The sequence below is a fragment of the Cavia porcellus genome, unplaced genomic scaffold (assembly GCF_034190915.1).
Source record: "Cavia porcellus strain 051 isolate PalLab524CR breed Dunkin Hartley unplaced genomic scaffold, mCavPor4.1 scaffold_11, whole genome shotgun sequence".
Lineage (NCBI taxonomy): Eukaryota > Metazoa > Chordata > Mammalia > Rodentia > Caviidae > Cavia > Cavia porcellus.
In genome coordinates, this window is record NW_026947494.1 from 39,022,005 (window position 1) to 39,046,547 (window position 24,543).

At 35.9% G+C, this 24,543-nt stretch overlaps 1 pseudogene; it reads right to left on the reverse strand.

The window, feature by feature from the left end:
- Nucleotides 1-21,107: 21,107 nt before the first annotated feature.
- Nucleotides 21,108-21,616, reverse strand: LOC100729543 (adenylate kinase isoenzyme 6-like; annotated as a pseudogene).
- Nucleotides 21,617-24,543: the final 2,927 nt, after the last annotated feature.

Below are 24,543 nucleotides of genomic sequence, written 5' to 3' on the forward strand. Positions count from 1 at the left end.
AGCTGCAGGATCATCAGTGGCCCCTCCCCGTCCATCCCATGATGCCTGCAGCCTTGGGATCATCGATAGCACCTTCCCTTTCACCCTAGTGACTCCTGCAGCCAGCAGACCATTGACAGCACTTCTCTCTTTAACCCAGAGACGTTGGGTGTGGCAGGATCATTGGTGGCCCCTCAGCCTCCACTCCAGAGACCTCTGGACTGAAGGAACATTGGTCACCATTCCCCCTCACCCCAGAGACCTCAGCAGCCCAAGGTCCCTCACTGAGCCCATCCACCACCTGCAGAATCCTGGTGGGCTGGTGCAAGCTTCACCAACTCCTCACCCACACAGAGGACCTCAGCAGGCTTGCAACACTGTGGTGAGTTTCCCCCTCAAATAGCAGACACCTCAGTGGGTCAACAAGAGCAGCAACAAACCCTCCCCACCCCCCAGCTATAGCACTTTGGTGAGTCTGGAAGAACTGTGGGTGAGTCCTTCTTCCGAACAGAGAATACTGGGTGGGTTGAGGAGAGCATTGACAAGCCTCCCCCAATGCAGAGGACCCAATAACATTCTTCTCAGCTGTGCATGGAACATTCTCTAAAAGAGACCGTATATTAGCCCATAGAACATGCTTAAGTAAATTCAAAGGGACTGGAAATACCCCATGCATATTATCTGACCGTAGTGCACTGAAATTGGAAATAAATGGCAAAAGAAACTGTAAAACCTATATAAACTCATGGAAATTGAATAATAACCTCTTGAACAACCATTGCGTTACAGATGAAATTAAAGAAGAAAACTAAGCAATACCTATAATTCAATGAAAATGCAGATACAACATACCAAGACTTGTGGGATGCAAAGAAAGTGATGCTAAGAGGGAAATATACAGCTATATGAATTTCCACATCAGAAAAATGAAATGAGCACAAACAAACAACCTAATGCTACATACATCTCAGTCTTCTACAAAACAAAGAACAATTAAGCGCAAAGCTCATAGAAGAGAGGAAATTATAAAGCTCAGAGCAAAAAATAATGCAATTAAGACAAAGAAAACAATATGAAGAGTTAATGAAGAGTTGGTTCTTTGAAAGAGTAAATAAAATTGATAAGCCTCTAGCCAACCTTATAAAGGTTGGGTAAAAAGAAAGAAAAAATTCAAACTCGCACTATAAGGAATGAAAAGGGTGAAATTGCTATAGATCCCATAGAAACTCAGATCATAAATACCTAATTTGAAAATCTTTACTTACATAGGGTAGAAAACATAGAAGAAATCAACAAATTCCTAGAAACATACGAATTATCAAAGCTGAATCAAGAAGATCTAACAATTTTGATCTAACAATTTTGTGAGACCTGATGGATTCACAGCTGAATTCCACAAGAAATTAAGAAAAGATTTAATGGCAATACTTCTCAAACTCTTTAATGAAATTCAAAAGCAAGCAATTCTCCCTACTTGGAAGCAAGTATTACTCTGATACCAAAACCAGAGAAAGACCCAACCAAAAAGGAGAACTGTAAGCTAATCTCCCTAATGAACACTGATGCAAAAATTCTCAATAAAATACTGGCAAGTAAAATGCAACAAATCAAGAAGATTATGCATCATGACCAAGTGAGATTTATCCCAGGAATACAGGGATGGTTGAACATAGGCAAATCAATAAATGCAATACATCACATCAACAGAGACAAAGACAAAAATCACATGATCATCTCAATCTATGCAGAAAAAGCTTTTGATAAAACCTAACACTTGTTCATGATAAAAACAATTTTATTTACAGAAACTCAAAATAGATGGTATCTACCTCAGCCTCATAAAGGCCATCTATGACAAATCAACAGCCAACATTACACTAAATGGACAGAAATTGAAAACTTTCACCAAGACAAGGATGTCCTCTATCACCACTCCTATTGAATATAGTTCTGGAAACATTGGCCAGAGAAATTAGACAAAAGAGAGAAATAAAAGGAATAAGGATAGGAAAAGAAGAAGTTAACCTGTCACTATTTGCAAATGACATGGTATTCTACATGACTACATCCAAAAACTCCATCAAAAAACTACCATAAGCAAATTCACTAGCATAGTTGGATACAAAAATCAACACTCAAAAATCAATGGCATTCCTTTATACAAACAGTGAACTCTATGAAAGAAAAATTATGAAAATAACACCTTTCTTTTTTTTTTTTTTTCCTTTTTATCGGTACCGGGGATCGAACTCACGACTGCCTGCTTGCAAGGCAGGTGCTTATGCCGCTGAGCTAAATCCCCAGCCCCGAAAATAACACCTTTCACAATAGCATCCAAAACAATGAAATACTTAGGAATCAACCTAATGAAGGATGTAAAAGACCTACATGCTGAAAATTATAGTACTCTAAAAAGGGAGATTTAAGAGAATATCAGAAAATGGAGAGCTATCCCTTGCTTTTGGTTAGGAAGAACCAAAATTGTGAAAATGGCCATTCTCCCAAAACTGTTACACAGATTTAAGGCAATCCTAGTCAAAATATCAGTAATATACCTTACAGATCTAGAGAAAACATTCCTAAAATTCATTTGGAAACAGAAGAAACCTAGAATAGCAAAGGCAATTCTGACAATAAAGACAAGGCAGTATAGTTCAATTCCTAACTTGAACTATACTACAAAGCTATTGTAATAAAATCAGCATGGTACTGGCAAAAAAAACAAACCTGAGAATCAATGGAACAGATTAGATTAAAACACAACTACAAAGACATTCAATCACTTTATATTTGACAAAGTGCTAAACATGTTCACTGGAAGAAAGATATCCTCTTTAATAAATAGTTTTGGAAAAACTGGATTTCTACATGCTGAAGACTGAAACTAGACCCACATGTATCACTATGCACTAAACTAAAGTCAAAAATGGATCAAAGATCTAAATATTAAAATAGAAACACTAAATCTACTGGAAGATAAGGTAGATAGAAATCTTGAAGACATAAGGGTAGGCAAAGGGCTCATGAAGAAAATGCAAACCACATGGGAAGTACTGCCCAAATCAACAACTGGGGTCTTATTAAAAGTTTTTGCACTTCAAGAAAAGAAAAAGAAAACCCACAGAATGGGAATGAATTGTAGCCAGTCCCACACAAAAGACTTATATCCAGAATGTGTAAAGAATTGAAAAAACATCTGGCCCCCCAAATTCAAGCACCTCTTCAAAAATGGGCATCCAAGATGAATATGCATTTCTCAGATGAAGAAGCACACATGGCAAATAAATACATGAAAAAAATGTTCAACATCACTGGTCATTTGAGAAATGCAAATTAAAACAGCACTGAGATTCGATCTCACTCCAGAAAGAATGGCTGCCATCAAGAAATCAGCTGATACCAAATGTTGGCAGGGCCATAGGGAAAAAGGAACCCTTCTCCACTGTTGTTGGGAATGCAGACTGGTGCAGCCACTGTGGAAATCAGTATGGAGATTCCTCAAAAATCTAGGATTGGGAGACCCATTCAATCCATCTATTCCCCTTCTGGATACTTTCCCAGGAAAATTGAAAAGGTCATGTCAAAGTGATATATGTGCACCCATGTTTATAGCAGCATAATTTGTAGTAGGTAAATCTTGGAAACAACCAAAATCAGCCACACAACGGATAAAAAAGATATGGTATTTTTATACAATCAAATATTACTCAGCTATGAAAAAGCGTAAGCTTAAGGCTTTTATAGATAAATGGAGGCAACTTGAGGCAATACTCATAAGTGAAATAAATCAGACTCACATTTGTAAATACTGTATTGTCTCCTTAGAGTAAAAAATAAATAATAATAATAAACTGAAAGAATAATAAGATCCAAACTATACAGTAGATATTGTAATAATGAAAGGGAAAGAAAGTGTTCAAAAGGAAAGAACAACTGGGATGGGGGAAAGGAGAAATGGAAGAAAGGAATATGTATAGGAATGTTATATACATGTATATATGCATATACATACATGCATATGTGTGCAAGACAGATAACTATACTACTAATCCTCTGTTAGTTCATCAAAAAGAACAGTTTATGCTGTCATTGTTTGATTGGTTGATCATTTTTGTGCCTAGATTTTGTAACCTGAATAACTATTTCTAAGACAACAGTATGCAATATAATAACTAATGTCAATTTCTTTTTTAAAAATTCTGTATTATTTCCTTTTTTCTATTTTACTTTTTAAAATAAAAATTTAAATCCATGTTGAATATAAATATTTCTATCATCTAGAACACTTCTCCCAAGTTCTTCCACTGTTCTTAAACTGAAGTTCTTACATTGAAAAGGGGCCAACTTTGGCAGCTGATATCACAGACTAGGGGAGCTAGGATAGGCCACAGGGCATAGGAACAAAGCCAGAGTGGTTTCCAGGGGTGTGAAGTCTCCTGTGTGTTGGTTTTTGACTATACTCCCATAATTAGAGCAAGGTAGATGAGTAGCAAGACACTGAAATTATTTACTGGATTCCAACTGTCAAGTGTACCTCAATGAAAAATTTAAATTATCTTCTTGTTCATAACTATCAAATGTCTCTTCATAAATAAAGAGTTTGTAAATAGGCTTATAGATAGAAAATATTATACAAAATTCATCTTTTAAGTTTGTTGTGTAAGAAAAGTTTGCAATACTTAAAAATAAGCCCTCTTCTAGAATTCTTAATTATGAGATTTTTTTTTAAAAAAACTTGTATTCACATACTACTATTCCCTGTTGTAAAATGTGTAAGCCTACATAGCTAAATAAAACCACAATGCTAGAATTTCTGCCCTTTTTAAGGCAAAATTTAAGCAAATTATTCCCCAAACACCAATTATAAAGTGTTAAGTAAAAGTTTTAGCTGACGTGTTATTATAATTAAGGAAATTCTGATCAAAATTCATTTTAATCTTCTCTGTTTTTCTGAGCCTATCAAATGCCAAACATCAGAATTTTCTTAATTTTTTAAATATAAAAATATTTCTATGAGACAGAATTAGAGTTGGATTAGTGTTTCCTAACCAATTCTAATTCTTAAATCACCTGTGAATGTCCTAAAACCTGCCACCAAAATGTCTACTTAGATAATTACTTTCTCATCTCTCTCCCTACTGGGTATCTCTATAGTACATTTTTAAATGTAACATACTCTCTAAAGCCTATTATATTGATATTGCTTAGAGTGATAATTGCTACTCATGACACAAGCTCTAAGATTCCTTGTAAGTCATCCTAGAGAGAGAAAATTGGGTTTTTTTTTTTGTTGTTGTTGTTGTTGTTTTGGTTTGGTTTGGTTTGGTTTGGTTTGGTTTGGTTTGGTTTGGTTTGGTTTGGTTTGGTTTTTGAACCCGGGAGTGAACTCAAAACCTTGCACTTGCCAGGAAGGCGCTTATACTGCTGAGCTAAATCCCCGGCCCTAGAAAATAATATTTTGATTAATTTTAATGGTATGTATATTTTTATGAAGGAGAAAAAATACACAGTCATATATTTATCAGCTCTAAGTAGGAATTGTTTGAAATTTTTCTTTACTTTTACTTTTGTGATATTACTTCACTAATAGTGAATGTTTTTTATACACATGGAATAGATCATTAGCCAGGAAAACTATAGAAGTGTGTTTTTACAGTAGCATAATGTATACCAGAACTTTGATATTTCATGTATTTTCAAGTGAGATTAATTATTAATGTAGCATATCCATAGCAATATATATCTTTAAAATGTATGAGGGTTTATTTCAAGTAATTGGCACTTCTGTTAAGAGATTCTATGTCTGAAGTTGAAAGTAGTTTAAAAATTACAGCAAAATGTATAGAATATTTATGGCAATATAAACCTGTATAATGTATAAGCGTTTCTTTGAATAAATACTTCAGTTAGGAAAGTTCATGCTAGATGTTCGAAGTAGTGAAAAATCACTATAAAATTAGACAGTAGCCATTCTTATGGTAAAACACCATTACAGATGATTTGTAAATATGATATTGCTGATGGAAATTAAGTTTCTTTTAGTTTCTATCAAGAAAATCATGCTATAAATATAAAATCTTAATGTAAAGAAACATTAATCCATTATATTAAAACCTGACTCTAAAAATCTCCAAATAATAAATTTGGACTAGAGTCTTTTCACCTTTTTAAGTAGATAAAACCATTCTGTATCTACCAAACCACCTTTTTTTCATTTGCATGATAATTTTCTTTCTGGGAGAGAATGTGCTGACCAGCTGTATTTCCTTTTTCTTGGCAGATCTATTTCTAATTATGAATTAATGAGCTGGCCTTCTGGTTTATCATGAGTCTCTTATGAGTTTCATTACCATAGTTCCCCTGAGTCAGATCAAGTCTGTGTTTAATTACGGGATTGAATTTCTGGTCCTACAAAGCTGAAAATTCTGTCTCTAGGGACCACCAGCCCACTAAGGTATCACATATCTAGGCCCTATGCCTGAGTTCTAACTGGTCTGTTACTATGTCTTCTTAAATTGAAGAACAAGAAATTTTTTTTAGTGCAGACAATTCCTTTAAGAAAGTTTCAAATAAAAAGTTACCTAAGAGGGTCAGTAGACAGGTCCTATGGGAAAGGGAGGACTCCTGTATTCTATTCTGGTCTATCTCTGGGCCTATCTGAAAGTGCAAAGAAGGCACAAATCTAAGCATTTCTTCTCTAAATCTGATCAACATAGATATTTAGGTTTTAGTCAAATCAGGTCAGAAACCTGCATGTCTGCAACTATATAGAGGTTGCAGTGGTCATGGTTTGCCTTGTCAGACAATTACTTTGTGTCCATTTTATTTCCCCAGATAGACAAAAATATTTGCTTTTCTTGATGCTGAGTCAAGTGTTTAAAAAATATAAGAGAAACTTTTAAAAGTGACCATCTGTTCATTCCAATCCAAATGAATGTGCATTTTTAAGCAGTTCAGGAAAACTTTCAATTATATAAACCAATATTTAGCAGATACCCTGTTAAATTAAAAAATTAAAGACAGCATATACCATGCACATGGAAACATACATATAAAATTGTAAGCATATTCATTTTAGGGAATAAAATTTTCATTATTGTTAGCCTGGAAAGGGACACATTCCTAAAGCAGCAATGTGGTTTAGTGAAGAAAAACTATAAACCACATGCCAATCTGATATTGATCTGATCAAGGCATCTCTTGAAACAGAATAACCTGTCATTCTCTCTCTCTCTCTTTCTGTCTCTCTCTGTTTCTCTCTGTCTCTGTCTCTCTCTGTCTCTCTCTGTCTCTCTCTGTCTCTCTCTCTGTCTTTCTCTCTGTCTCTCTCTGTCTCTCTCTGTCTCCGTCTCTCTCTCTCTGAGACAAGGTCTCACTATGCAGTCCAGGCTGGCCTTGAGCTCACTTTGAAGCCCAGGCTGCTCTCGAACTTGCAACAGTCCTCCTGCCTCAGTCTTCCGAGTGCTGGGATTACGAGCGGGAGCCACCACGCCCAGCTGCTGTCATTCTTTCTTTCTAGTTTTCCCCTACTGTGTGTTTGTGATCAAATATATTCTCTGAGAGCCAAGAAAATCATCAGTTTTTTCTTACCATCCTGATCATCTATCATGGTCAGTGGATGCCGGCATGCAATGGACTAGCTCAAAATGTTAAAAAAAAAAAAAAAAAGCATAGATGTTTTCCATGAGTGTAGAGGAAAACCAATATTGACCAATATTAACCAATAATGTCTACATCAGTGTCTCAGCACAAAGGCAAAACTACGTAACACGTTCTCCACAGCCTGAGAGATGGGAAAATCGGTGAGATATGTTGAGTATCATGTTAATTATTCACTTACCAGAGCCTGATCTATGAAATGCTAGTACAAAATATTTAATACCCACACCTGCATGGAAAGTGAGGCTGGTACTGCTTTATTAGAGACTTACCTTAAAAATCTAATAAGCTGAAATATACAGTGCTATATATGTTGAAACAATATTTTAAAATTCCCTTTGCAGATTATCGTGACACATTTTTCAGAGCCTTAGAATAGTCCATTCTAACTCTGAATTTCCATTGTTGTTAGAGATGAGATTGAATTGGGTCAAATGGAATGAGATATGCATCTCCTGGTATTTATAGAGTTAGCAATCTAGCCTCGATAGATTTTAATTGCATAAGTCAAGCTAAGAATTTGGGAAAAAGGAAGCTTGTGATATAAAGAACAAAAGAAATTGTCAGTACTATTATATGATTTATTAAATACATGCATATAGTTACTGAATATGAGCTATTTCAAATTGATAAAATAATTAATCTAGAATTCAGTTCATTAAATGTAACAAATGCTTCATTTAGCATCTAAAGTTCAATGTAGCTATATACTCTTAATTTAGTAACACAGACATTATGTAGATAATTCAAATAGCAAGAAAAGGTACATAGCAAGGGGAAAATTAACCATTTATTTAACTTAATAAGAAACCATTACAAAATCCATTACCAAAATGAAAGGGACTGAGAATGTTGCTGTTTTGTAGAAAGTGTCTGAATTGATGATTTCTCTCTAAATGAAAACTTAAAGCCAGGGATTCCCGTTACCCTCCTCTTATGATTATAATACATTTTAATGAAAAGACTTAATTTTCTGAATTAGAATTATAGGTAGCTAATATTTACTCTGTTGTCCAGAATATGTATCAAGATTTATTGTATGTTTTAAGAAAATTATAATTTTTATTTTCTAGAGGCAAACAGCCCATCAAGAAAAAGGTCTGTTTTTTCATCATATTTTGCAATTGTATTGGAAATTTTTATTCTTTCTTTAGTTATGCTACAAAAGATTTAATGACAAACCCTGAAATATCATGACCATCTTTGAAGAAGCAACCACAATTTCATGATTATTTCAGTAAAAATGACTTATTTTAATCTCTTTATCATATAAATATTATATAGCACCAATTAACATTGCAGCTTTCTGAAGTTCTAATCAAAGTTGCTGGATTGGGTTGAGAATCCCAACTGTCATACCAGATGCCAAACAGAGAGAAAAAAAATTTGTTTAAAAATGCAACCCTCCTAACAATTTTTATCATTATATTCAGAACTATTTATATAAAGCTATATATTCAAAAATTAGTCCAACATTGTGTATGCTGCCTTGTTAAACATGTATGTCTTAAAGTTTCCTAAATGCATTCATGTGCATTATAATGCTTGATTTCAACTTTGAATTTGGAATTACTAACCTGGCAAAATGAGTCAGAACACATTCCAAAAAGAGAATAGCACTGTGAGCATTTTAAGTACATATTCAAATGTTAATATCTAAAGCTATTACTTCTTACAGGCCCCTAGAAAATGGAAAATTCCACCTACATTTTAGTCCTCAGAAAATCTACCACTGTATTCATTTCTGCAGGACGAGCAAGTACGAGAATAGCTGTAGATTGTTTGACAATGCATTTACTCTTCTTAAAAGACAGTTCGCATTGCCTAGAAGTTTGCAGAAGTAAAATTAATGAAATTAAATTTTTTAAAAATACAAATGTACCATAAAGTTGTTAATCCTAGGAACATACTCAAATATGAGAAGAGACATACAGTGCCTGCATATGCAAAACCCATTCAGCTGCACGGCTTCAGAACACAGTAGCCTAGAACTTCTGCGCTTAGTGATTAGGCTGTAACGTTTTGCTATAGTCCAGATATATCCAAGATTCTCCCCACTGGCTTTATGAACTGACTTTATTTTTAGACTCCATGTCAGTATAAATGAAAGCACAAGGAGAAATTCTCAAATTTCATTTACATAGTCACACAGTGCTTAAGTATTTATACAGTAAAAATATACATGGGCACCATTTGAGAAAAATTAAATCAGACAGATGTGATTAAAAAAAAACAGAGAGACCGGGCTCTACTTAGTCATTTAGTCAACAAGTTTGTGACTAAGATCTCCTAAATTATACCTTTTTATTACAAACCATTGGTAAAAATAGCCTAAATCTTTTCACTTACAAGGTCAAGGTATGTCTGATGAAGTAAAAAATGAAGGTGTATGTCATTTTTAAAAATCTTTCTTGATGAAGACAGAAAAGCAGAAAGAGAAAGAGACTGTACTAAATGTTTCTTTTGTTGGGAGGAATGAATAGTGTGGCTTGTTTGCATTTTGTTCACTTTTCTGTTTACCAAATTGCTTATTAAATGTATCCTATAAACTGTCCTCTGTACCTGGCTCCCTGCTCGTCTTACATCATGGCCAAATAAAGCACAAGAGCTAGTCTAAAGTCTCACAGTTTAGTGAGAAAAAAATGATATGCAATTCTTTCTTGTAAGATCACAAGTAGTTTGGTTGATCTTAAAGACAATTCGGAGTTTTTGAGGTAAGCCACAATGGGCAGTGACACAGATGACAGAAAAGGACGTGACATAGCATGTCCTGCTCTGCTTTCTTCCCCAGGGAGTTCAGGATTAACAGGACACACACTCTCAGCCCGTGTGTTGGAAAGAACTATGAGGGCAGAAACTGCCTGGCGCTGGTCCACGGAGGAATTTCAGCAGCTGCTTGGAGGTGCTTCTTGTGCAAAGCAGACAGTGCTCTCCCTGGGCAAAGCTTCCTGTAAACCTGTAGGTGTCCCTGGGTTACGTGAAAAAGGAGAAAGAAAAAGGAACACGTCTGAGAGCTAGGAGCTAAAGAGGAGAGCTGGAAAAGCAGGCCACAGGGCCAGGGGTTTGCACAGGGCCTGTGTAGGTGTTAGGTTGTGAGTTTGATCCCTGGTACTAAAACAAACAAACAAAAAAGAAGCAGGCCACATAGAAATGAGGCCCTTTCATGTTGGAATCTCTATATTGAACAAAAAGCCTGTTGAAACTTTGGACAAGGCCATTGTTACAATACTGTCTCTGGCTAATGTACAAATGGGGTGAAATTAAATAGCGAAATTGTTGTTCATGGATGATTTAAGAAAACCTTTCTACTCTCATTTTATTTCAAGCTAATAATCCTAAGATTTTAACAGTTAAAAACAAAATTCTTTTCTAAGAAGTAATTAGAACCTTGCAGCTGATTAAATAAAAGCAAACTGGAAAATAAACACAATTTTAGCATCCTAAGCTTTTGAATTTGCTGCAAAATTGTATCCACTGAGAAAACATCTTCGCTATTAATTACTTTTCAGTGGGCTTTAAATTAAATTAATTTCTAATCAAGTTCAGTTTTTATTAAAGTCATTAAGCTTCCTCTTGAATAAAATATCTATTTGCTTAAACATTGCAACAAATGTTCATGAAAAAAAGAAAGAAAAAACCTGAGCATCATCTGGTGTATTATCTACTCAAAATAGAGGCAAAGCACCGGTCCTCACGGCACTAACTAACTGGCTGTAAAGAGTTCTGTGAGTTACCAGGCTTACTTTCCCCTCATAATATTTAGACCTAAACATTCCTGTCCCACCAATCACACAATTGTATTGGGCTTCAAAGTAATCATATTTTAAACACGTAATATGTTAAGGTACCTCATAAAATTTAAAATGGTTAAATCATAAAATGATAGCAATTATTCAGAATAAGAAAAGTTGTTTAAGCAACTTCCAACTTAATATAATAAACGTTCACCATTCTGTTAAGCAGCTTTGAAGACAAGTGGGTATATAAATAAAGTTGTGCTGGGGGAAATGGAACTTTCGTAAAGTGATTTCTTACAATATAGTAATCATTAAAAGTTCCAGGGAAAAATTGCATGTCCAGAAGATTAATCACATTCATTCTATTTATCGGGTAAAGGCTAAAAATATCAACTTTCTAATCACATGATAATTTATTCTGTTTATCGAAGTTCTTTTAAAGTCAGCAGGCGTAATTTTTTATTTAAAATTTTATAAATATTATCAATCCTGGGATCTAGGGAAATCAAGACAAAGACTTAATTAACTTGAAGAACTGGTTCCAATATTCAGGTATGATTAAATACATACAGTGCTATAAATATAATAAAAAGAGCTATGTGATTTTGACAATATTTTATTTTCTTCTAAAACAATAACAAATGGAAAAGATTTTCCAACAGATAGATAAACTAACAGGTCAATAATACTGAGGATAACATAAATTAACTAAACAGTCTAATAATACTATAAAAGTACTAAATAACAGAAGAGTTGAGGAACCCTAAGAACCCAAATTCCTACCAGATGTATTCAATCCAGATGTGATTGTGATTCTCAGGCTGACACTCTAGGAATAGGTACTTTTTCACATTACATAAACACAAATATTATTTGAAGAACCAGTCTTGTCTTCTATAACAAAGATATGCACTTCCTTTTCTGAAATGCATATTGGTTGGTATTTTTTTAAATCAGATTTTTCTGGTACATTTTAGATACACATAAGGATCACAGAGAATTTGTACTGGTATTTCTCACTAATGTATATTCTGTCTTACTTTATAGCAAGATTTTGGATGACAAAACTCTTGTAGATCTTCTCAAATGTTTTTCCATTTTTCCTAATTGCTGTCTTCACCCAACATTTGGTAAATGCTTGTGTGTGTGTGTGTGTGTGTGTGTGTGTGTGTGTGTGTGTGTGACCACTGGTGTTTTATACAATGGGTGCTTTGAAAATATGTTACTTATCCGTATCTATAGTGTGCCCAAGTCTGTTACAACCGGAAACAGCTATTGAAAAACATTAATCTGTGAATTCTTATTTGAAGAATTAGAAAAGGAGTATTTTGAAATACAATTTAATGTCTAGATGAAAGCACTAATAACTTCTAAAAATGCTATGCAAGAATTCAAACTATGATGCAAAGTACATTAGTTAAAAATAATTAACAAAATATTTCAGAAATCATGTAGTCTGGTAGAAACATTTAGTTAAATGCATGCAATAAAATATTAATTTAAGACTTTTGTGTAAATTTAAAGAGATGGGTTGTGAAATACTTCTCAGCCATTTCAGATTTCAACTTTTTAAAAATTTTTATTTAAAGAGAAAAAAAGCAAAACAGAAAAAAGGGTAGAAATAATACAGAATTTCAAAAAATAAACAGTAAGAAATCACTAGTTGATAAATTACATATTGTCCTCCTAGAAATAGTTGTTCAAGTTACAAAATTAAAGCATACAAAGTGAACAATAGCAAAGTAAGACTCCAAGCAGTTCTGTTGAATGATCCAACAAAACGGATTTCAACTTTAAAGATATAAGATTTATATTTTATTTTTAAAAGAAATGAAAAAATAAGTTTTTAGCATCAAGAATTGTGGTTTTCAACACTAATATGACTAAAATTAAAGGACTGGAAATGTAAATTATTGATAAGATTGTAAGTAAGTGAAATGTGTATGCATTCATAGTAGAAAGCAAAATACCACTTTGGAAAACTATTTCAGTATCTAAAATATATAAACATAAAAAACCAATTGTGGTGGCACATGCCTAAAATCCCAGCACTTGGAAGACTGAGGCAGGAGAATCATTTTCAAGTTCAAGACCATCCTGGGCTACAAAGTAACCCCAAGCCCAACCTGAACTGCATAGAAAGACCCTATCTCAAAAAGAAAAAAAAATTAAAATTAAATAAAATATATAAACATAATGGATACCCTGAAAACTCTACTTTAGGTCCCATGTCCAATAAGAACAAAGATATATATCCACCAAACAATATCTCCACCTTATAATACGAAATCTAGAATAACCAAAATATCCACAAAAATCAAACAAATTTTGTTTATGATTCATACAAGAAAATCTAGGCAATGAAGACAAAGAATAGGCTCCCGCTTTGTGCAATGAAATGGAGAAGTTTCAGACACAACATCATGGTGAAACTGTTGACAGGCTGGTGCCCTCTCAGTGCAGGCAGAGGATGTCTACTGTCTGCCAAAGGCCTGTGTGTTGAAAGCTTGCATCCTATAGCAGTGCTGTTCTGAGATTACAGAAATGTTAAAAGGTGGGGCACAGTGCACAGTCTCCAGGTCACAAGGGGCATGAACACCCACAGTGGACCCCTCTTTCCCTCCTGGCTGGAATAGAACAGTTTTGCTCTGCCTCTTGTTCCTTGCTGTGATGTTTTTGTCTTGCCACAGCCGAAAGCAGTGGAGCCAACTAACCAGGGACTGGAACTTCCAAAGCTGTGAATCAAAACAAACCTTTTCTCTTTATAAGATGGCTATCTCAGATATTCGTTATAGTGATAGAAAGCTGACTGACAATGTTAAAACTCAAAAATACAGTGTCATTTTTCTTAAATGTTAGATAACAAACAGCTAACAAGTTGTGATTCATGAAAAAAAAAAAGTCAGTTGAGCCTCAACTTGTCCCATGACTAGTCAGTGCCTAGGCACTTAGTGCCTGCCTGCATGGATAGTCCAGGCAATGAGCATAGGAGACAGAACCTGGGATTTGGAGCTACTTAAGAGGGTGTAAGTTCCTGGGCAGGGTATTAGAAAGAAAAGATCTGCAGGACTATGGGGTCTAATTGAGGTGACCATGTGATTTATTATCTTAACTGGGACATGGAGGAAGTGGAAGGATATGGTATCAATAATAATGCCAGGACTACACATATAAATTAGATGTGTCTGCAAACAGAAATCATCAACCCACTGTCATTTTTCCTCTTGCTACCACAAGGGATCTCTAAAAGACTGCTCCTAAACAGTTTCCGGGAACATTCAGATTGCCCTTGTTGTGAGGATTTCTTCCTGTCAGCCCACAGTGTCCCCTGGGGTGCCTCTCCCAAGGATTTGCTTACCCCACGTTCCTAAAAGGCTGGTCTGCATGTTCCACTTGGTAATTTAGTTTGGGAGCCCCATGTAACCTCCACGTGGGTCATGCTCCTGTCGATTTCAGTCTCAGAAAGTGAGGGCAGGACTGAGCACTAGTGTGCACATAAGGATTCCTTCAGGACCACTTCATTCAGGATCATTTCTGTGAGAAGGGTTTAAACTAAAGATTTTCAGATCTCAATTAACATTTATCAGGAATATCTGGAAGACAGATAGAGGGAGAGCTGGCTTGACTTCGGCTCCAGAGGGTCTGATATGGGTGCAGCCTCAGAATCTGCAACACAGACGAGTTCCTAAGTAGCTGGTACTGCTGGTGCAGAAGCCACACTTTGAGAACCACTGTGCTAAGCCATCAAGTGTGAAAGAACAAGCAAACAAATAAAAAAGTCATTTACACTTTGCAAAACTAAAATCCACTCACGTGACTTCAGTGCAAGTGGGCGCTGCACACGCACACACCAAATCAGCGTCCCTGGGTTATGCTTTTCAAATTGACTCTGCAAGGAAAGAAAAACATATTCAGGTGAAAAATGAGAAACTCACCCTTAGGATGCTACTAAAACATCTGAGGGGAGCTGTTGTCAGGCATTTGTGAACTAGGGTTAAGGTGGGCGGAAAATAGTCAATAATTCAGTTTTCAAGAGTCAGTTCCTTTTGAACAGTACCTCGGTGGGACAGCAGGGAGCAGAGCACTAGGCTTGCAGGCAGCTCGATAGCTGGGGCAGGAAAAAGTTAAGAAAGGAGGCAGGAGAGTGGGGAATTCAGAAAAGAAAGCAGGGCAGGCTGGTGCTATGAAAGCAGGGAAAGCCATGTTACAAGGCAGGAAACAGCATAAAAGGCAGAAGGAAAATACCATCTGAAAAGGAAGTCTTGGATTTTTAGAAGCTAGAACAAAGTAATTTTGGAGTTGGCGGCAGTCTTGTTGATGACATAAGGCAGTTTCAAAAAGCATTTGCCTGTCTTCCTCAAGTAGAACTATGTTTTGTGTATCAACGAACGCCATACAAATAAAACACTAAAATGAAAGCTTTTCAAAGAAGTACACTTTCGGTTTTCTAATTCACTTGGTCAAATGATAGGTCACCATGGGAACTTGAAAAACCGACTAGCTAGACTAACCTGCTCATTTTGCCAAGAAAGACAATGCTAAAAAGATGCAACTCTGAGACTCGTCTGAAGACCTGACGCCTCTCCCGGTGTTCGGCCCATTAAAGGATCCTGGCGAAGCATTTGCCCTGATCTTGAGCTTGTGAAACACCTCAGGCTTTTCAAACTGTAAACTCTCAGTGGTTACTATTAATCCTGATGTTATATACAAACATCATTTTTGTTTCATACTCACAGAAATTAGAACAATGAGAGCCTGAAAATATACCTTATAAGTATACTATTTGAATTCCACATGGCAGTGATTTTTTTGTCTGCTTATTGTTTTCTGAGTTTTAGCTGTTGATGACTTGGAGGACTTCACTATCTCCATGAACCCTGGTCTTTCAGTCTTTTCCTGATCCTGACTTTTGAGGCCTGGAGAGAAGAGTAATGAGGTAGAAATGCTGAAGTAGAATTCCAGGCTTCCTGGCTCAAAAATAATTTGTGCAATTTTTTGTCTGTGGGATATTGGGCAGACACTTATTTTTGTCTCTGTTTTCCTCATGTCTAAAATCTAAACAATACTGCTGACTCTATGTAATATCAAATGAAATGCCACAAACATAGCACTATGGAAACAAGAACTTTTGCCTGCTGAGATGAGGCAGCCCTGTGTCTAGCGGAAAGTGGCACTCAATAAATGTCACTGCCTACACCCACGACGACATCCCTCCTCACTGCTGTTATCCCAAAGACTCAGTACTGCCTTAAAACCATTCTTCCTAATGCCTCTTCTTCTCTTCTGCACTAAAAGCTTACCTAAGTGGTTCCGTGTTCAATGAAGGAGGAAAGAACCAGGTTTTCTCTGTAAGAAAAGCTTCCCCTTTAGGAAATTCACCATTTAAAAGGTAGAAAACAGAGGATCAGGAATAGTCAAAACAGGATTTTTCAACATAGTAAATAGAAATTATGTGCATCTCTCCTTGAAAAGACTTGGTGTCAACCTGTCTCTAGACAGCTTTTCTCAATGCGTCATATTTTACATCTAATTCTTCCTACCCAATGTTATCAAGGCACAGCTGAACTTGTCAGAGCCCGAATCTTTGGCTGCCCACAGCCCATGTGCAGGCAGGGGCTGGCTTTCCCTCATCTTACACCCTCTCGTGGAACCTACTCAACATAGAAAACTATTCACATAGAAAACTATTAATTGTGTGTGTTGAATCAGTATGTCTGGGTTGTATTCAAATTTGGTGTTGAGTATTACATAATTTCCTTCTGGAACCCAGGATGTTCTTAGGCAAAGAGCAATGAATAAGCAATCTCTTACAGGAGGAATAAACAACGCTTCGTTCTATAAAAAGCGTTCAAAGAAGTGCTACCTATGGGGTCCTCTCAGTAGAGATTTGGGCAAACAGACTAAAAATAAAACCTGTGCTACAGTTTTTCTGCCCAAGCAGCTTCAAGTCTCTGCTTTGATTTGAAACAGATGGATTTGCTTTGAGTGCAGGACTCCTGACAGCTAAAAAGTAAAACAAATATCTTTTCTGATACTTCAGAATATGCATTACTCATGATTCAGGAAATGGCATGTGGAAACTTCAACACCTGCTTAAAAGTTTCCAAAATAAAATTGCTGATGCTGTTTAGAAAGATTCATGTAAATAGTTTTAAAGGGAAAATCTAAGATAATATAATCTTTGCTTTCAGACCGTAATAAATCAGACGTAAAAAAATTAAATTCCTAGAAATAGTGGTAATGTTTATATGTACCCTGATCAAAATAAATGAAATTAAATTTTTAAAAGTTAATCCCTCTCAAATCATTTCCCCTCACTTAGATCACTCATTTATACCATCTGCCACTTTCTGAAACAGCTCTTGGAGTCCTCTTTCGTGAGTGTCTTTATGAGCTACGGTCGAAAATATGGTGGATACTGCTGCCATGGGCCATCCATGAAAGACTCATTAAAACATTAAAGTGTGTTTACATTCTATCCACTGAATATTCATTGAATACTGCACTGTATGACTTCTGGCTCTTCTCTAAAGTCAAAATGATCATGGAAGATAAACATTTTGAGTCAATTCAGGACATGGAGGCAGCCACAACAGTGGAACTAAAGATATTCACAAAAGAGGACCTCCAGAAATCCTTCAGAAAGTAGCTGCCTTTACTAAGGAAATATGTCTGTCTGAACAGAGGGACAATATTTTGAAGACTAATGGCAATGTGTCTTTTACTGTAATAAACCTTTAATTTTTAGTCTTTATTGTATTTTCAATCACACTGTATGCTAAAGCTGTTTGTAGTTTCCAGAACACTCATAGGCACAGATAAGCCTCATCTGATTTGTTCTTTGTAAACATTCTGAGAAATACAAGTGTTTCATTCTATTTATTAGATGAGGAAAGTGAAGCATAGTGGTATGGTTGTTCCAAAGTCATCATCCAAGGTTAATTTTTCTGTATCTTGGTTTGTTTGGGTCTTTAAATCATGCAGTTTCACTAGAGATCTTTGATACTTGATTCTGGTTCTCCTTTGTTTTTTCTTGGTGCCTGAGGAAAATCTTGCTAATGAGGTACTTTCCTCTGGGATGGTTACCATGTGATGGAAATTTCCACCTGGAATCAGAGCAGTGGGAACAGTAACAAAGGAAGGATCACAAAGAACAACTGCTGATGGTAGCAGAGGCTACGAAGCGGCTGGAATGGAAAATTCTGGGAACAAGCCTGAAGCTCTCCTTAAAAACTGCACAGCACTTTATGCATAGGTATCCTGACCATTTTTCTTCAGTCATCAGTAAATGGCAATGATCAAGAATGTAGTATGGCAGTAAGCAATTTCAGGTGAGCTAATGGTGGAAAATGACCTGAAAATGTGTGTGTGCTGTCACAATTTATATGCTCAGAAATTTTATGATACAGCATTAAATAAGAATGTCTTAGGTAGATAGTGTGCATGAGCAGTGACCTTCCACTGCCCTCATGGCTTTATGGTAGCAGCAAATACCTTCATAACTACCGGATTGATTCATGTCATTTTCCCCTTATGGTGCTGCTTTCAAAGGCTTTTCTGTTGCTGCTGTAAGTGCCAATGTAGCTATATTGCTTCACTTTAATTTTTTTCAATGTAATCTGAGTCCCGCATGTCTCATGCCAATTTCCATAACTATCCACTTTAATCTGACATTTCAGAAAACAGAATTTCAAATATCAAATATGCATTTCATATTTCTCTCCTTTAAAAAATTCACGCTGTGCCAGTTCTGGGCTTGCACAGATTCATTTATTTGATCAAAAATTTAATAATAAGTTGGTATAAAAAAGAAATGCTAAACTTATTCTGGGAACAATTGGGGGAAATTTTAACTGTGAAATGGGTGTTAGATATTATTAATTTGTGTAATTTCATTAAGTATCATAATACCAGCATTATTAGGGAAAACATTTTTATTTTTGAGAAATACTTAAATACTCATAAGTAATGTGCCATGATATCTACAACTTACTTATGAATGGGTCAATCAAAAATATATATCAAGGTACATGATATAGGCAATATAAGAAATCTTTGTGCAGACTGATATATATATGTGAGCCAGCACTGTATCATGATAGGTGACAATGCAGATTAAGCAAATATAAAAATCATTGTCAGTGAGGGATTTATGTGCTAATTACTTTGATTTTGCATCTTTTCTGTATATCTTAATATTTTCATATTAAAATATTTCAGAAAAATAGTAATTTGCTACATACCAAAGTCAGAGGCAGAAGGCTGTACAGAACCAAACAGGGCCCCTGACTTCATTCTGCCATAGTTTAATTAAAAGTATATCCATAGGGGCTGGGGATTTAGCTCAGCAGCATAAGCGCCTGCCTTGCAAGCAGACAGTCGTGAGTTCGATCCCCGGTACCGATAAAAAAGAAACAGAAAAAAAAAAAAAAAGTATATCCATAAAGTTACTGCAACTTATAATAGTATAGAACTAGTGTAAGTGAGAAGATTGTGATGGTAAAGATGAGCATAATTTTGCCTAAAAATGCCAGGCAAAAAACTCTCAGGGGCTCATGCTCAAAAACTGCACACACACAGGAAGGGCACCATAGACAGAGGCAAGTGATGAACTACCTGCAGAAGCGTGAGCTAGTCTGAAAGGGCTGGTGAATGGCCCACTCGAGAGGGCAGGAGCACTGAGTATGAAAATGAAATGTGGCAAAACAGCAATCTGGAAAGACACACAAGTGCTTTATCAGATCAGATAAAAGTATAACTGATTCTGCTTGATGCCTCAGGTTCTTTCTGTAATCAGTGTGAATCTCTTCCAAAAATATCACTGGAAACAGAGTGATATATATTTATTGATCGATGAATTCAAGCTCCTATGTCAAAACATCCTTTTGGTTAGTGTTGAATGCAAATAATCTTAAAGCTTCCCCATAATTAGAAGAAAATCAGGGTTGATTTTTCTATTCAAATGATCTAATTCTAACTAATTTGGCCCAGAGAAAGCATGTAGTTATCAAAGCAACAAAGACTGAACAACAAAAACTGTCAGTGATAGAAAGTAATAAACAAAGAAGTATGTATCATTTTTAAAAAGTTTAGTGTACAAATATAAGCATAAAAATTAGACCAGAAAACAAGACAATGTAAGGCTAATTGTGCTTTTTATTATGATGACTTACTTTAAAGTTTTCACTTGTGTGTTTATCCACCATAAACACCAAAAATGTTTTTCCAAAGATAATTGTCTACTCTCTAGAAGCATATGAAAAACAGTTTTCCAAAGTTGCTAAAATGATTTGACTCTGAACATCAGAGCCAAATGAAGACAAGGCCCATAAAAATATTTATATAATGGAAAAAGAAATCATTCCAATAAGCACTTTGCATTTTTTAAGTATCAACTATTGCACTAATGGAATGATATCTGCCCTGCCATCTGATTTTAAGTCTTATATTTATCCATTAAAACTGATTAATGAATGAATGGTTTGGTTGTAGCACCAGAATCAATTTCTTTTTTTTAACAGTTTGATCAGATTTATTGTTTAGCAACTGACAAGTATTTTCAATGCTTAATAATAATTATATTTGTTACATTTGTGATTGCCTAACTTTTATGGAGAAAAAAGAAACCCAGGCATAAAAATACCTCCTGGGCCTTTGACATAGTTTTAGTTTTTACAGATGCTTGGTGGTGGTATCTCCAAAGTAGACAGAGAGACGCTTCTAAGTGACCAGTTATGGACTGTGATCTTTGACCCACCACTCAATCCATCTCGAGATCTGGCTTATGTTCTCTGCCATTTCTTCAGGCATTTTTCTGGGCAGCTGGTACACATGGTCCTCCTTATATGACAACATGGCCTCTTCATACAGAACTTCAAAAATCTTACACTCAATATTGCCTTGTACTTTCTTATCATTATAACCCCTTGTTTCAAGTCTTTTGTACAATATACTGTTACCTGTTCTCAATGCAAAAACTCAACACAACATCATTCAGGAAAAAGTCACAACCACAGTTGTCAACAGTACCTCTGATTTTGCCATTTGGATCTCCAACTCATCAACAACGTTTTCTTCATCTAAAATGGGACCTACTCTTCATCATAGCCATTATGTAATGCCCTTTCTAGAGCTACATCACCCACATCAATGTATTTCAGTCCTGACCTGCATGCAAGTTCTTTGCCTAGTGTGCTCCCAACACTTGGTGTACCGATGATCAGGATGTTCAGCAGCACCATAGTGCCAGATGTCGTGGCCGGGGCATGTCAGCTCACCCACTTTACACACTGCACAATCAATTTTGTATCTTTTTTGTTTCTCATATCAAGGATCAAACTCATGACCTTGCACTTGCCAGACACTTACACTGCTGAGCGAAATCCCTGGTAGAATTTCAGCTTTCTTCTTCAAAGGTATTATATATTGACTATTACAATAAATGCCTTTTAAGAAGTTTGTTAACAGACCCCATCCTCTCCCCATGAATCAGCACCATTCAAGGACTGGGGGTAGAGGAAAAAAGGCCATATTAGCAACGAAGTCCAGTTCGGGAACCAGTGCCATGTGTGGGCTGCCGCAGGACTGGAACAGACAGACCCAAGCCCCTTCAGGTGTGTGGCTGGCAAACAAGAACTACCCAACCTCACCCCAGGCTCCCTCCGCCCCACTGCAGGCAATCAACTTATCCTGAGAAACAGAGGCTGTGATGATAGCTATGGAGGTGAAATGCAATTGGATGTCTATGGTGCTTTGGTATTCCACTGACATTGCAGCTCTAGGATCAGTGGTTTGATCCTACATTCAGAGGATAGTAATATGCAGCGTGGCATACGGGAGGAATCGCCTTCTAAGGGTTGCAGCCATTGTTGATTCCCCATGGCCTTGTTTTGGAAGTCCTGTATCATTTCCACTGTTTTGTTGGGTTGGGCTTTCTTTTCTTTTCTTTTCTTTTCTTTTCTTTTTTAATGTCAAATCCAATGGCAGGAGCAGCCATTTCAAAGATAACAAGAAATATTTGGTAGCAATTTTGGATTTACTATTAGCTTGTTTTGAAGTCCTTTATTGCATTCATTGTTTGTTTCTATTGTTTCTATTCTATTCTGTTCTGTTCTGTTTATTATTTTGTCTAAAATTATCTGCAGCTTTTTTGAAGACATCAAGAGGCATTTTGGTAACTATTGTTGATTTTGTAATGTTTTGAAGTCCTGTATCTCCTATACTGGTTTGTTTTGATTGGTTTTATTCTACTTTATCCTCTTTAAAACAAAATTAAAATTTGAGAGCTCCCAAGATCTGGCCATGTTGGGACTCAGGCAGCTTATTTCCCCACCCTCTTGGTAAATACCTGTGGTAAGGGCCTGGAGGAGACCCAGAACTCCCGAGATCTGGCCATGGTGGGACCCAGGCAGCTTATTCACCCGCCCTTTTGGTAAGCGCCTGCAGCATGAGCCTGGAGGAGAAAAATTACCTGTGAGCCTACCACCACATGGGCTGAAAATCAAGCACCCTTCCCCCACCCACCCACTCCCCCCATAGCTACTAGGGATAGATGTCTCAGCATCTCTTGGAAGGATGACCATATGCAGTATATCAAATATGGGGGATTTCCTTCTATCTTCTGTTTGAAAGCATAGGTTGTTTTCACTAATTTGTTATGTTTCTTTTGCTCTATTCAGTATTCTCAATTGGTTTTATAATGTTCTATTTTTGGTTTGATTTTGCTATACCTTATTGACTGGACAACTATTGTGAAGTTAAAGAGATATACCATAGTACTTATTACTACTACTCCAGTATCCTACTGTGAAATCCTGTACCAATTTCACTGCATTGTCTCGATTGGCTTTGTTCTGTCTTGTGCTGTTGCATTTTTACTACTTTCAAAATAAAATTTTAAATAAATAAATAAAATTTTAAAAAAGAAGCTTATTAATTTACTTTTTGTCAGATGCTGTATATATAACCTTAGCTTCTTAATAACTGAAGACCATCTGGGTTCATACTTTTCAGACTTTTTCAGAGCTTAAGGTCATATTATTTTGTTTTTATTCTAACTTACAGGAATATAGAATTAATGGCCTATAATTACACAGCTGTGAACAAGTACTGAGGAAAAAGTATTGCTCCAAATCCAAACACCTATGTAAGAGATAACACTGAGAAATTTGGGGAGTCAAGGAAACTTTATACTGAATAATACCATAGTCCTTAGTAAGCACATTTACACTAAATCCTTCAGAAGATCTAGAACATCCATTAGGCTTTTTCCAACTTGAATTTCCTGGCTACCAACTAGAAATGGAAATTTTCTTAAGTTTTTTATGTATCCTGTAGTAACTATTCAGACTCTTAAATTTCTCCTAGAGTCCCTGGTCAACTCTAAAAGAAAACAGAAAATATCAACCTTTTAGAAGAAAAAACCAAATGAAATGCTCTTTAGCTACACACAAAAGTATAGAAGTGATGACACAAGTAACTGGATTGTTACTTGTTTTTATCAAGAAACACCAGGGATAAGCCTCTTGAACTTTCCCATTGAGCAATTCAACAGCTACAAGATAAAAAGAAAAACAACGTAAGATTGATAGGCATACATGAAAAAGAAGGGGACAACACAAAGGATATAAAGAAGATATTTAGAGAAGTAATAGCTGAAAATTTCCCAAACATGAGAATAGAAACTGACATCAGGATCAGTGAAGCATATAAAACTCCAAATAGCCGCAACCAAAATAAGACTACACACAGACACACTGTATTTACCATAGAAGAAATCCAACATAAGAATAGAATATTAAAAGCTGTTAGAAGAGACAGATCACCTATAAAGGAAAACCTATCAGAATCACAGCAGACTTCTCAACACAAACAATGAAGTCAAGAAGAGCATGGAGTGAAATATTTCAGATCCTAAAGGAAAACAAATTCCAAACCAGACTGATGTACCCTGCAAAACTGTTCTTTAAAATGGATGGAGAAATAAGATACTTCCACAACAAAGAACAGCTGAAAAACTTAATGCTCACCAAACCAACACTGCAAAGAATACTGAAAGACATTCTAGATAGACATAGGAGAAATCCAATAAGCAAGGCAGACATTTAAACAGAGTGGAAAGGTAAAGAAGCAACAGCAGAAAGATAACATGTCAAAAATAAACCAATAC